Consider the following 14,369-nt stretch of genomic DNA (forward strand, 5'->3'; position numbering starts at 1 on the left):
TAATTAAACAACCTAAGTCTAGGTGTTTATCCAAGTATAACGTTTATATTTGGATTTAACCTACGATGTCTAGGTGATAAACCAGTTTTAAAACCTCACATTGCTCACGTATTGCTCATAAAGTCAGTTAACAACGCTCAATTATTCAACCATAATCCCCAGGTAGAAGGTGTTCCGTAAATCGTCAACTTAAATACCCCCAGCCTTAGACAGGATTATATACCAGTTGAGTTTGTAACCCTAGTTTTGTAAGTTTAACGACCTATTTTAACTATTAAAACAAGTGGTTAACCTACGTGAGTGTGCAACTATTATTTATTATAGATTTTAAATGTCTAGCCCAATTTTATAACAACTTACAAAATTTTAGACATGCTAAACATCCATAACATACATCAAAGACATTCAATATTTAATATAACATTTATATTAAATAAAAGAAATCCTAAACATGCATACTATATATTAACATTTATAACATGCTTCCTATGGTGGGACTTTAAATCTACATGGCATACTTTATGCACATACAAGATTTATTTAATTATAACATATATCACATGTATAAATAATTAACACATACTGATATGGTTTTAGTTTTGGTATTTTCAAGCAACCAAATGCCTAATTATTACAAAAATTAACAAGAAATAGTTTCAAAACTCTTTTGGACCACTCGAACCGCCCCAAACCATACTCGAGCAGCTTGAACCAGACCAGCCAAAAACCATTTGAGGCCGAACCGGACAGGATCTGGAGAAAATCAGTAAAAAACCGGCTCAACTCGCTCATCTTCGCTCGGTCCTTGGTTGAAAACTCGTTGCTAAATAGTTGGCTGATTCAAACTCGTCAAACCGGTTCAAACTCGATGCATGCTGCTTGACCAGTTTGAAACTCACTCCTCGACACTCGATTGAAACTCGATCCCCGATAGAATATGAGCAGCGTTGCAATGCTCAAGGGCAGTGTTGCAACAATGCTTGGACAAAAGCTCAGATTCAGATTTCTGCAACTCGGCCTTCTTCACTTCTTTCTTCAATTACAACTTAATTTCAACTTTAATGACTCCATTACAGACTGTTGGACACACATATAAGCTCATCAAACAAGTGCCAATTACAAATTTAACAAAGGAATCAATGAGAATTTAAATGCCAAATCTCAGAAAACCATATCAGTGCATCATTTTCATATATCTCATGAAAAACACCCACCAAGCCAAAATTAAACCAAATTGAATACTTAAATGATACTCTGATACCAATTGTTAGAGTTAGAAAAACACACAGTGGAAATAAAACAGATCAATAAGTATTCTAATTCATTAATTTGGCTTTAAATAATGCATACTCATAAACTAATAAGAGAGTTTCATAACATACCTTTGAAGAAACACTTGAATATCGATTCCATCTGCAAATCTTCTCCAAATCTGCTTTTGAACCACCTCAAGGCCTTCTCTACGATCCTCTTGGTGCCTTAGATTGAGTTGTTAAACTCAAAATAAGTTTGGATTAAGGAAATTTGGAGAAGAAGTCACTACATCACCATAGAAGAAGACTTTCTTCAACCTCAAGTTTTTAAGCAAAAACTATTACAAATGCATGCTCGATTCTCAGCCCAATCTTCTCCATTTATTACGAGACTATCATACAAAGAGGATTGCTGTATGAATTGCACCTCATGCTTGGAAGATTGACTCAAGAAAATGGTGGAAAATGTGTGAACAACTTGGTTGAAAGTGGAGAAATCCCACTTTTGGGATTTTCCAATTTCCATCTTTTTTCAACTTTGAATTTTCTAAATTGATTTCCAAAATTGAAATCTTTATTAATTTTCTAATAAAATTAATAAAAATTAATTAATCAAACAATTTAATTAATCATAATTAATTCAATATCAAATATTAAATTAATTTAATACTAATTCCACCATCATGAATTTAGTATTTAAATCATATTTAAATATTAATTGATTCTTCAATTTCATTTAATTTCGAAAATTAAACACGTAATTATATCACATATAATTACTAATTTCCTTAATTCTAATTTGAACGTTTCAAATTAAATCACTCTACTCTAAGGCTAATCCATTTATGAGCTAGTAGGGGGACCTCGTGGACCTACAAGATCATGGGCTCCAACTATCCGAGATTAATTGGCTAAACTCTTTACATTGAATTAACCCCCATTCGTTAACTACTGGGTCACTCCACTAAAGCCCAGAGTTGCACCCCTCACTATTGATATATTATGTTCACTCGATATAACCATGACTAGTAAGTTCACACTTTACAGGTTGTTTGTAATAACGGCTGGGTCAAATAACTGTTTTACCCCCAAGATTATCTCTTTTTTCTTAAGTCCTACTGACCCTCTAATGAACAATTGGTTTGTGATCCAATCAACAAACTGAGTCCCTCTCGGGTCAATGAAAGGGTGGGGCCCCTTATTCAAGACCCAGAGTCAGCACTTAAAGAAACAACCTCTCTACTATCCCTGAAAATGGGTAGGAGTGAATTCCACCTTGCACCCTATGTCCCCAGCTATCTACCCGGTCTTACCCCCTGAAATTGAGGTTTATTGAGCCGGCGTTGTTGAGCAAACCCTCATCTATGCAAATCTAAGGATAATTCTAAATAATTAGGAGTGCATAATTAGCTCAGGATTAAGGTCAAGTTATCTAGGTCATCACTTTGAAATAGTCACGTCTTAAACAGTAAACAACATTATAAAGTAAGAGTGACTTATTTCGTGGTCTGATCTTGTACAAACCCATTGCACAGGACGCCCACACTTCTCATGTCATGACATATACGAATTAGGATCACTTCGTCTGTAGCACTTTACAACTCTTTGTAACAACTACAGAGTTAGCCACATCCGATAGTGTTACCAGAATAAGGCACCCAACCTTATTCATATACTATAGATCATTTTGACTATTTATTCGAACCTGACCCACTTTTATGTCTCCACATAAAGTTCAAGTACTAATGTAAAAATCATAGATCTTTTAATTTATTTGATTTATTTCTAAAACGAAATAAGCAATTCATATATTCAATAATAACCTATTGAATTTTCAGAATAAGTTTTATTGTTTAAAAATCACGAGTTTTAGGACATAAAACCCAACAAGAATTGACAAACTCTCTAAAAGAGTAGATTTACACATTTGAGTTCACAACAAATCAATCCTCACAATACAATATCTCTCTCTCAAGAATAAGATGAAAAGAAGAAAAAATTGAAGCTTTGAGAGAGCAACAATGGGGGCTTAATGAATTATGGAGGATTGTAAAAATAATGTGAAATTGTTATTATAATTTGGAGAAGATGTTGAGTTTAAAAAGAGATGAGGTAGGTGAAAACCAAATTCAACTTGAGCAATTGAATGTTGGTAAAAGAAAATTGAATAATGGATATCTAAACTCAACTAGTTGTTAGCAACAAACTTAATATGTTTATATATCCACCATGTGTCCAACTAGGCGATAGACACAAACATAAAATAATATTAAATTCATTTCTTTTTAAAAACCAATTAAAAAATCAAAAGTCCACCATGTGTTACTCCTCCATTTCTTCAAGTGACATTTTTCAATTGGTCAACTTTGACAAAAAAAAAAAAATCTACTACGTCAATTTGGGTTTTTCCGTTAAATTTGTTTCAATTACATCTTCTTCATTTGAGCCCCAATTTGGGTGATTCAAATTACATGTGAATCATTGTTATGAGCTATCCATGATGGTCTCATCAAAACGCTAAAATTTTGAGTGAATAGGATTAGGTTTGTTGTCAACACAATATCAACGATTTGGTACGATATTTTCCATTGAAACATACTATTAATTACTTGTTAAAGTGCTAAATGGTTTTGGGTACGTTTCAAATTGTTTTTAAGTGTCAGGAGTAATTATGGGAGGATCCACCTATTTTACATGTTTCGCAATATTAAAATTTTGTCATATTCTCTAACTAATTGCTTTAAAATTTCAATCATATCCTTCTATCTACGACAAATTATAATTTGTACTTGTACTTCAAAGTTATAAATAACTCGGAGATTTTCAAAAATAGAAAATAAAAAAAAAATTATTTAGACAAAATAACAAAATTTAATATTTTTGTATAGAAGCTGATAGAGATTGGTGGAAGTCTACCTGTGTCTATCAAGTGATAGAAACTGATAGAAGTCTATTATTGATACTATGTGATAGACGTTGATAGAAGTCAATCAGTGTCTATCAACGTTATTTTTTTACTATTTCTGTAAATAGTTCGACCTTTTTTTATCTATAAAATTTCTCAATAAACTTGTAAAGATTTATGTTTTAAATAGCGACATATAAAAAATTAAAGATAAAATTGCACAGACTATTCCTAAATTATGGGATTGGTTACAATCAAACTCGTAAACTTTCAATCAACAATCCTTTAATGATTGTAAAACCTCTGATGTTAAATTAACTTTTATTTGTGGATAACTCACACATGAATAAGGAGTTTAAATTTGTCATATTGAAAAGATTTGGAGATGGAAATTTACATTCAGATGATGAAAGAATTTACATTTAGGACTCAAGGTGTCATTTTGTGTTACTGTTAAAAAAAATTGACGGTTGATTAGCACATTGTTGACAACAGTTATTTTAAATGCTATAAGTCAGAATTCTCCTACCAACTTGTAGCTTGATGAAGTAATTTAAAAATAGAATACTCAAGGGAGTACAAAAAAAAAAAAACCAAAAAACAGAAGAATCGAACCAATCCAAATCGATCTATTGGTTTGATTTAGTTTCTTAGTATAAAATTGGACACATTGATTTATATTTTAAGAAAATAAAAAAGTATTGGTACAGATCCGTTTTGATTGGAAAAATCAATCAAAACCTAACCAAATTGAGAGTATATATACCTTTAAAAATAAACTCTAACATTAGGTATCTTTTAGTATTTTAATTATTACGATGCATATATATTTATTGTTTTAGAAAAAAAAATACCAATTATTATGGAGTAGATATATTTTTTATTTAGAAAGTGCCTAGAAAATTTTTTTAAAAAATGCTCATTTTCAATCTATAAAATAAAAAAAGAAAAGAAATGGACTCAACTTTAATTTAAAATTAGCAATATTGACCAATTGGAAAAAAATTGAAAAAAAAAATGTCAAAAACCGAGAACCAAATGGATAATAAATCAAACCAAATAAAAACCAGTCCATTGGTTGTTCTTTACTTCGGTTTGGATCTCTTCTTCATAGAATCGATTGGTTCGATTTGGTTCTTCGTTAATTAAAAAACCGACAAAATCAAAACGACTATCACCCCTATTAGAAGGGATGAGAATAGAACAATTACAAACAAGTAAAAAAAAAATTGTCAACAAGAATATAGTTCAATTGGCATACACTTGCACTATCCACCTCGAGACAATCTATCTTGAGACTAGAGGTTCAATTCACCATCATTGCAGTTGTTGTAAAAAAAATGCTAAAATACCATTTTGGTTTCCATATTTTGAAGTCCGTTCAATTTTAATCTCTCTACTTTCAATTATCAAATTATAGTCCTAGTACTTACATTAAATATTAAATTCAATCATATTTTACCAAAATGGATTAAATAGTAATAATAATTTTCATGCAATAAAAATAAAATAAAATATGTGAATATCTTTTAAAAATTTATAGTAAAAATGTTATTGATAACAAAAAAAGATGTTTAGAAAAATCAACAATAAATTAGTAATTGGACTAAATTTAAGATTTATTAAAAAAAATAAAAACTAAAATTGAAAATTAAAAGTATAAAAATTAAAATCGAATTAATTTCAAAGTACAATACTAACCTATTTTACCAAAAAAAAAAAAAGAAAAAAAAAAAAAAAAGGTGTGTTTAGATCATACATGCTTTGCTAGTTTGGTCTGTAGTAAGGTAATGGAGTGTTGAGTTCAGCGTTCAGCGTTCAGCCTTCAACAATGGCGCTTATTAACAAGCGCAGCTCCGCCTCGGTGGTGGCTATGGCTTCCCAATAACACAGAGCAAACTGAAGCCGCCACAGCAATTCCAAACGAACAAATGGCCGTTTTCCCCCATTGTTTTCTCTTCTCCATCGCCACATCTAATTCCGCGGCGGTTCCCAACTCCTTTTTCATGTCGCCGATCAATTTCTCGCCGGAAACTTGTGAAACAGAAACAACAGATTGATCAGTTCGATTTGGAGCAAAAACGATCTTCTGATCGTCACAGCGATGCATTTTCTCGTCGTCTTCATTGCAATCAACGAGTTCCCAATCGTCGAGGCCCATTTTTCTCGAAGACAGATTCAATAGCTTTCCAATTTGACTATGGTGCAGAGTTTGAATTATTGGTTGAAAGAAAGGGCAGAATGAAATTGACTTAAATTGGAGCAGACACGGCGGCCAGGTTGGATTGCAAAGATCAACATTCACGTCTTCCTCAGAATCAATATCTATATCGTTGTCAAGAAAGGATGTGAAGTTCTACTCGGATAAAGCTTCCTCAATACTTCCAAAGGCTTAAAGCCTCTATTGCTTATGCACGCGGTACTCTTTTATTGCTCGTTTGACCGTGATTTTAAAATACTTAGGAGGTGTTTGATAAATGAATATGAGTTATTGAGTTAGGTGAATATTTATTATCTATGTTTGTTAAGCCTATAAGTTAATTTATAGTTATTAAAACCTTTTTTTATCCACTCGAGGCTAAAAGTCGAGGGTTGAGGATTCGATTAATGTAGAGGTCGAACGTTGAGAACTCGACAAACAAAAGAAAACTTGGAAACAATATGTATATTAGAGTTGTCGAAGGTTGAAGTTTCGACATAAATAGGTCGAATATTAATCGAACCTTGATAACTCGACAAACAAAGAAAATTAAAAAATAAAAGAATGAAATAAAAAACAAACAGAAAAAAATAGAACTAATCTCATTCACAAAAAATTGTATCAGATCCCCAACTCAACTCTGCACAACAAACACAGACAATAATTACCAACTCAAACAAACACAGACAATTTAACTCCCCAAATAATTTCTCTCTCCAGATAATAATTACCAACTCAACTCAACTCAACTCTCTACTTTTATCACATACCAAACACATCCTTAAGGGTTGTTTGGGACACAAAATTGAGATAAAATATTTGGAGTTCATGTCTGTAGATTTCTATATCGTGAAGTTCAAATATGTGTTTGAGATATAGAGTTATTTGTTTTATGTCTGTATTTGGGGTTTAGAGTTGGTTTCTATGTCTGAGGTATCTTGTGCTTTTTGAAGTCTAAGATCCAGTTTGGTAATCAATTGGTTTTTTGTTTTTGTTTTTTTAAAAAAATTTAAGTCTATTTCATCCACATTTCTTATGAGGATTTGTTGATTTTTTAGCCAAATTTCAAAAACAAAAACAACTTTTGAAAGATATTTTTTTTAGTTTTCAAAATTTGGCTTGATTTTTTAAATTATTAGTGAAAAATAAATAACAAATGAAGAAATTTTGAGGTGGAACTAGTGTTCATAGACTTAATTTTCAAAAACAAAAATAAAAAGATAAAATGGTTACCAAACAGGCCCCTGAATAATACGCTTTTATTATTACTATTTTTTTAAACTTTTTATTCAATAATTCTACCCATTTTTATTTGAAAAAATAGGGATCGCAATTCTTTTTCTTTAATTTTAAAAGTTTTTCTTTCTTTATTTCTTTCTCTTTTTTTAGGGTCATAAATAACAATTGACCCACTACAATTCTTACAAAAATACGGTTAAATAAATTGAGAAACGAAAGGAAAATTAAAACTTTTGATTCCTAATTTTTCTCCATGAATTTTATCGTCATTTTCTTCTCTTTATTCTTCTTCCAATTGTTGCTATATATTTTTACTTTTTCATGAACTTTTTTTTAATTGAATCTCCCCCATCATCTTGCAGTTAATGAAACGGCACCACATTTCTTCTTCAATTTCACTTTCAGTTCGATCATTACAGAACAAATCTCCATTTCTCACTAATTCTTACTAGAAAATGTTCCATGAAAAAATCCCCATTTTATATATATATTTTGTTATATGTTACATACTTTTCAACTATATACATATTTTTCCAAACATTCTTAACACTCATTTGATATGTGAATTCAATTAAATAAAAATACATTTTACAAATTTCTATGTATAAATATCACATTTAATGTAGACAAAATACTAATATTTACATAATCAACAACTCTACAACATAATTTAATAATCATCAGTCTTATAATAGTTGGAAGTGGTAGTCGAAGTTGATTATCGAAGATAAAATTTATTGGAGTTTATAGTCGGAGATGGTTGTCAAAGCTTGAAGTTGGTTGCATGGAGGTGGTATTGGACGGGGTTGGGGAAATGGGTCCCCGCGATGGCATCCCTTTTTATTATATACTATATATTAAAATAATATATTTATATATAATTATATATATATATATATATATATATATATTAAGGAATAAAAAGTTTAATCGGGGACGGGGTTGGGGACAGGGATGGGGCAGGGATACCCTCCCTTTCCCCGACCGGGAATGCAATTAGATCCCCGGTTTGACCCCCATCCCTGGTCAAACCGGAGATTCCCCGCCCTGATTGGAGTGGAGTCCCGCGGGGATTTTGCCAACCATAAGATTGTTGAAGCTAATGATCTGTAGGTCCATAAGGACCCTCTACTAGCTCGTAAAATATTAAACCTTGGATTAGAATATTAAGTGAATTTGAAATGTTCAAATTCAATTTAGGATTTTGATAATTATATTCGATATAATTAATGTTTAAAAATAACATCGTATACATTTGAAATGACACTTTCTAAATGGAGCAGTCGAGGTTAATAATCAACACGAAGCGTTGCATAAATCTCATGGTGTGAACATCTTAGGACGTGAGATTTAAATTCAAAACATCACTTTTGATTTTACTATGAACAACTTCCCATATTCACCTGATCTTGATTCATGCCAACACTTTCCGAATGGAGCAGTCGAGGTTCATAATCGCACGAAACGAAGCATGAATCTCGATGTGAACTCTTAGGGACGCGAGAGCTAAAAATAACTTATCGTATACGTTATTAATCTCTCACTGAAGCATTCTAATAAATTCCCACTAAAGTGTTCTAATAGCATATCATATATGTTATTAAACTCCCACTAAAGTGTCCTAACATTTGTATGGGTATATTCTTTATTTAGGTTTGTTCCGGCTAATTAAGAAACCTAAGTTTAGGTGTTTATCCAAGTATAACGTTTATATTTGGATTTAACCTACGATGTTTAGGTGATAAACCAGTTTTAAAATCTCGCATCGCTCACGTATTACTCATAAAACTGGTTAACAACACTCAATTATTCGGCCATAATCTGGGTAGGAGGTGTTCCGTAGATCGTCAATTTAAAAACCTCCAGCCTTAGACAAGATTATATACCTGTTGAGTTTGTAATCATATTTTACAAAATGTTGATCTATTTTAACTATTAAAACAGGTGGTTAACCTACGTGAGCATGCAACTTATCTTTATTATGGATTTTAAATATCTAACCAAATTTTATAACAACTTACAAAATTTTAGACATGCTGAGCATCCATAACATACATCAAAGACATTCAACACTTAATACAACATCTATATTAAAACATTTGAAACCCTATACATGCATACTATATATTATAACACTTTATAACATACTTTCAATGCATGTAACATGCTTCATATGGTGGGATTTTAAATCTACATGGCATGCTTTAAGATTTATTTAATTATAACATACATCGCATGTATAAATAATTAAACACAAACTGATATGGTTTTAGTTTTGGCATTTTCAAGCAAACAAATGCCTAATTATTACAAAAATCAGCAAAAATCGACTCCAAAACACTTCTGGATTGCTCGAACCACCTTGAGCTAGACTTGAACCTCCGATGCTCAAAATTGCACTGAATCGGGTAAAAACCATTGAGTATCATCAAGCATAGAGTATGTTCTCAAGCATCGAGTATGCAAAAATGCATCGAGTATTCACTAAATACCATCAAGTATGACATCGAGTACCATTGAGTATGGCATCGTGCATTGAGTATTTCACAAAATACCATCGAGTTTGACATTGAGTACCATCGAGTATGGCATCGTGCATCGATTATTTCACAAAATACCATCGAGTATGAGCGTTGAGTAGTATGGCATCATGCATCGAGTATTTCACAAAATGCTATCGAGTTGCTCGAGTATGGCATCGTGCATCAAGTATTGAGCAATGGCTGAAAATTCAGTTCCTGCTGCTGGACCTTCTTCACTTCTTTCTTCAATTACATCCTAATTGCAACTCTAATGACTCCAATCAAATTACAGACACTTAATCACACATTAAGGCCCATCAATCAAGAGTCAACTATAAGAATTACAACATAATTGAAGAGAAAACAATACTAAAACTCAGAAAAAACCATATCAGTTCATCAGTTTCATACAACTTATGAACAACACCCACCAAACCAAAATTAAACCAAATTGAATGCTTAAATGATGCTCTGATACCAATTGTTGGAATATAGAAACAAGCAGCGGAAGAAATTAGGATCATTAAGCAATCTAATACCTTAATTTTGACATTAAAATAAGCATGTTCAAAGGGTAATAAGATGGTTTCAAAAAACACATACCTTTGAAGAATTCCTCTCTGGTCCAAGCTGGTCCTCACGAATTCTCAGCTCCAAATCTTCAGTGAACTACCAAGAGATCTTCTCTACTCTTCTCAATCTTGAATTTGAGTGGTGAAACTCACAATTAAACTGAATTTGTGAAGGGAAAGGGATGAGTTTTCGGGTGAAGGAGAATAACTCAGTAGGAACTTTTTCCTCTAGTTCTTCAATCCTCGTCCTCTCAAATTCTCATAAATTGGAGTGTTTTTATTTTTCAACTACATACAGGCATCAGTGAATTCAATCAAAGACATCTCAAACTTGAAGATTGAGTGCAATAGATGTGTAAATTGTAGAGTTCCATCTACTAGTTGGTGAAACTTTGGAATTTTCCACTAAAATCCCAAATATCAAATACAAATTGAATTTTAATTTCAATTAATTCAAAAGCAATTTAAATCAAAATTTTAGAATTCAATTTCTCAAATTGAACTAAATTTGAAAAATTAATTTGATTTTAATTAATTAAACATACTTAATTAATTAAATAACAATTTAATATCAAATATTAAATTAATCACACTTAATTTTAAATATGAATCTTATTCATGTAATTAATATTTAAATCAATATTTAAACATTATAAACTCTCCAATTTCATTTAATTTCGATAAATTAAACGTTAATTAATTATATATATAATTATACAAACCTTAATTTAAAGTTGAACTATTCAAATTCAAACCCTAAATTTAATTTGAACATTTCAAATTGATTCATTCCAAATTCATTCAATTTACTAATTCAAGGTGTTCATGTTTTACGAGCTAGTAGAGGGACCTTGTGGACCTACAGATCATGAGCTCCAACGATTTGAGATTAATTGGCTAAACTCTTTAGATCGAATTAATCAATATTGGTTAACTACCGAGCCACACCACTATAGCTCGATAGTTGCACTCCTGTCACTGTAGATATATTTGTGTCTATTTGATTTAACCATAATTAGTAAGTTGATCCTTTACAGGTTGTTCGTAATAAGTGGGTTAAATGCTATTTTACCCTTGAAATTACGTCTTGCTCCTTAAATTCTGTTGAACCTCTAATGAACAATTGGTTTGTGATCCAATCACTAAACCGGATCCCTCTCGGGCCAATGAGAGGGTGGGGCCCCTTGTTCAAGACCTGAATTCAGTATTCAAGAGAATAACCTTCCTCATATCCCTAAATCTGGTAGGCATGAATTCCGTCTTACACCCTATGTCCCTAGCTATCTACCCGGTCTTATCCCTGAAATGGGAGGCTTATTGAGCCGGCGCTATTAAGCCAACCCTCACCTATGAAAATCTAAGGATAATCTCAAATAAATAAAAGTTCATAGTTAGCTTAGGATTAAGATCAAGTTACCTAGGTCATCTAAGTGAAATAGTCAGTCTTAAACAGTAAACAACGTTATAAAGTAATAGTGACTTATTTCTTGGTCTGATCTTACGTAAACTCATTGTACAGGACGCTCACACTCTTCATGTCATGACATGAACGAATTAGGATCACTTCGTCTGTAGCACTTTACAACTTCTTGTAACAACTATAGAGTGGGTCGCATCTTATAATGTTACCAGAATAAGGCACCCAACCTTATTCGTATACTATAGATCATTTTGACTATTTACTCAAACCTAATCCACTTTTATATCTCCACATAAAGTTCAAGTATTCATATAATAGCCATGGAACTTAGTTTATTGGATTTAGTCTTTACAAGTGCAATTTACAAATTCAATAACAACTTTATTGAAAAAATGTTGAATAACATCTTTATTGACAATAGAAAATGTTTAACTCTACAAACTGCGAGTTTTAGGACATACAACCCAATAGTGATATTTGTCTACTTAATTGATGCGGAAGACTAGCGGCAACCCATTATAGATTACCTTGAGCATGGAAGGATTCCAGACGACCTCCGCCATAAAACCAAGATTCAAAGAAGAGCTGTTCACTTCATTTATTACAAAAGGGTTCTATATCGCCAGTCCCTTGAAGGGCTCTTTCTTCGATGCCTTGGAAAGGAGGAGTCAATGAAGGCCTTGGAAGAAGCACATTCAGGCGTCTGCGGTGTGTATCAATTTGAACCTAAGTTGCATTTCCAACTGAAAAGGATGGGTCACTACTGGCCAATGATGATCCAAGATTCAATGGAGTATGCAAAGAAGTGTGAGGCTTTTCAATACTATGCACACTTCATTCATCAACCACCCGAGTCTCTCCATCCGACTGTAGCTTCATGGCCTTTCGAAGCATGGGACTTGATCTTGTTGGTCTTGTAACACCTAAGTTTTCAGTAGGACTTTCTTACATTCTTGCAACCACTGATTACTTTCCATGGTAGGTGATAATGGGCAAAAATGCACGTTATCATAGTGCTAAGTTCTTAAACAACGTTGGCTTGCATTGATAAAATGTGTTATTTTACGTCCAAAAAGTATTAAGTTTATTACATTGCGGTTGCATGCATTCATCGAAGAGGAACAGTTGATTTTTGTATTTTTATGCAGAATATGTGTTGAAGCAAGACGAAAATTGCGATCATAGGAAATCATTGGTCGAGTGCAGCATTACCGCAAGGCTTTGCGATGATTGTGTTCGTAAACATTTGCTCAAGAAGGATTGCCGCAACTTGGTCGGCGCAACTTGGTGGGCACATCTGGATGAAAGGCATAATTAATCGTGATGGGACAAAAAGCTGATGACAGTCGAATCTGAATTAAGCTGACAGCCACTAACGATAATAAGTACATTCAGCTTTTCGGTGATAAATATTCGGCGCATCAGTCAAGGAATTAAAGTCATCTCATCTGAGCAATCATAAGAGAGAAGTGTCTTTACCCTGAAACCCTATAAATACCAAAGGCATCCTTCAGAAAAGGAGTTCGAAAATTCATAATTTTGGATCAGTTAGCTCAGCACGTCTTTGTCCATAGTTTTTCCTTTTTATTTTAAGGTGGAGCAAGAGAAGAGTAAAGACGCCAGAGATTGCTCAAGGAAACTCAAAAGAGAACCTTGAGGCGTAGAAGCAGAGAGCGGGCCGACTCTCGCGAGAGCGAGATTATCTTTTGAACACGAGTAGAAAAACAGTGTAAAAGCCTGGGCAGCAAGAGATTGCTACCAGGCTCTTTATTCTATCCTTGCATTGTTATTTTGTACTTCATCTTTACATTTATACAATGGAAGTTCTTATTCTACATCTGTTCACTCTCTTAGCACGAATGAGTAGCTAAACTTGTCGAATGGGTTGAGAAGAACTAAGCTAACATGACCTAGGATGTCCATTGCTTGCGATTACCTTGTGTTATGTTGTGCCCAACACCCCTTTAGAGCTACTCGAGAGAGAGTCTAAAGAAAGAACCTAAGACTCGAGAGAGCTAGGTTAGAATCTAGACTCAAGAGAGCAAGATTAGAACTGCATAAACAAGAGATAGGGATTTAGAGATAAGCTCTGTTTGCCAACCTGCATCGCATGCATCCTAGAAATAGGAATGATATTATGTTGTCACCTTATTTGTGTGTGTGTCATTTTGTCATCGCATAAATAAGAATAGAGGCTTATGTGTAGGTCCTATAGACTTATCGCATATATCGCGTGTGTTTTAGCCTTAGAAGTCGTG

At 32.8% G+C, this 14,369-nt stretch overlaps 1 long non-coding RNA gene across 1 annotated transcript; it reads right to left on the reverse strand.

Moving 5' to 3' along the window:
- Nucleotides 1–528: 528 nt before the first annotated feature.
- Nucleotides 529–1,448, reverse strand: LOC120089992. Its single transcript, XR_005485365.1, has 2 exons — nt 1,383–1,448; nt 529–1,077 (listed from the first exon to the last, which is right to left on the reverse strand). It is a non-coding gene; the product is annotated as an uncharacterized LOC120089992 (long non-coding RNA).
- Nucleotides 1,449–14,369: the final 12,921 nt, after the last annotated feature.

Source organism: Benincasa hispida, chromosome 11 (genome assembly GCF_009727055.1).
Source record: "Benincasa hispida cultivar B227 chromosome 11, ASM972705v1, whole genome shotgun sequence".
Classification (NCBI taxonomy): Eukaryota; Viridiplantae; Streptophyta; class Magnoliopsida; order Cucurbitales; family Cucurbitaceae; genus Benincasa; species Benincasa hispida.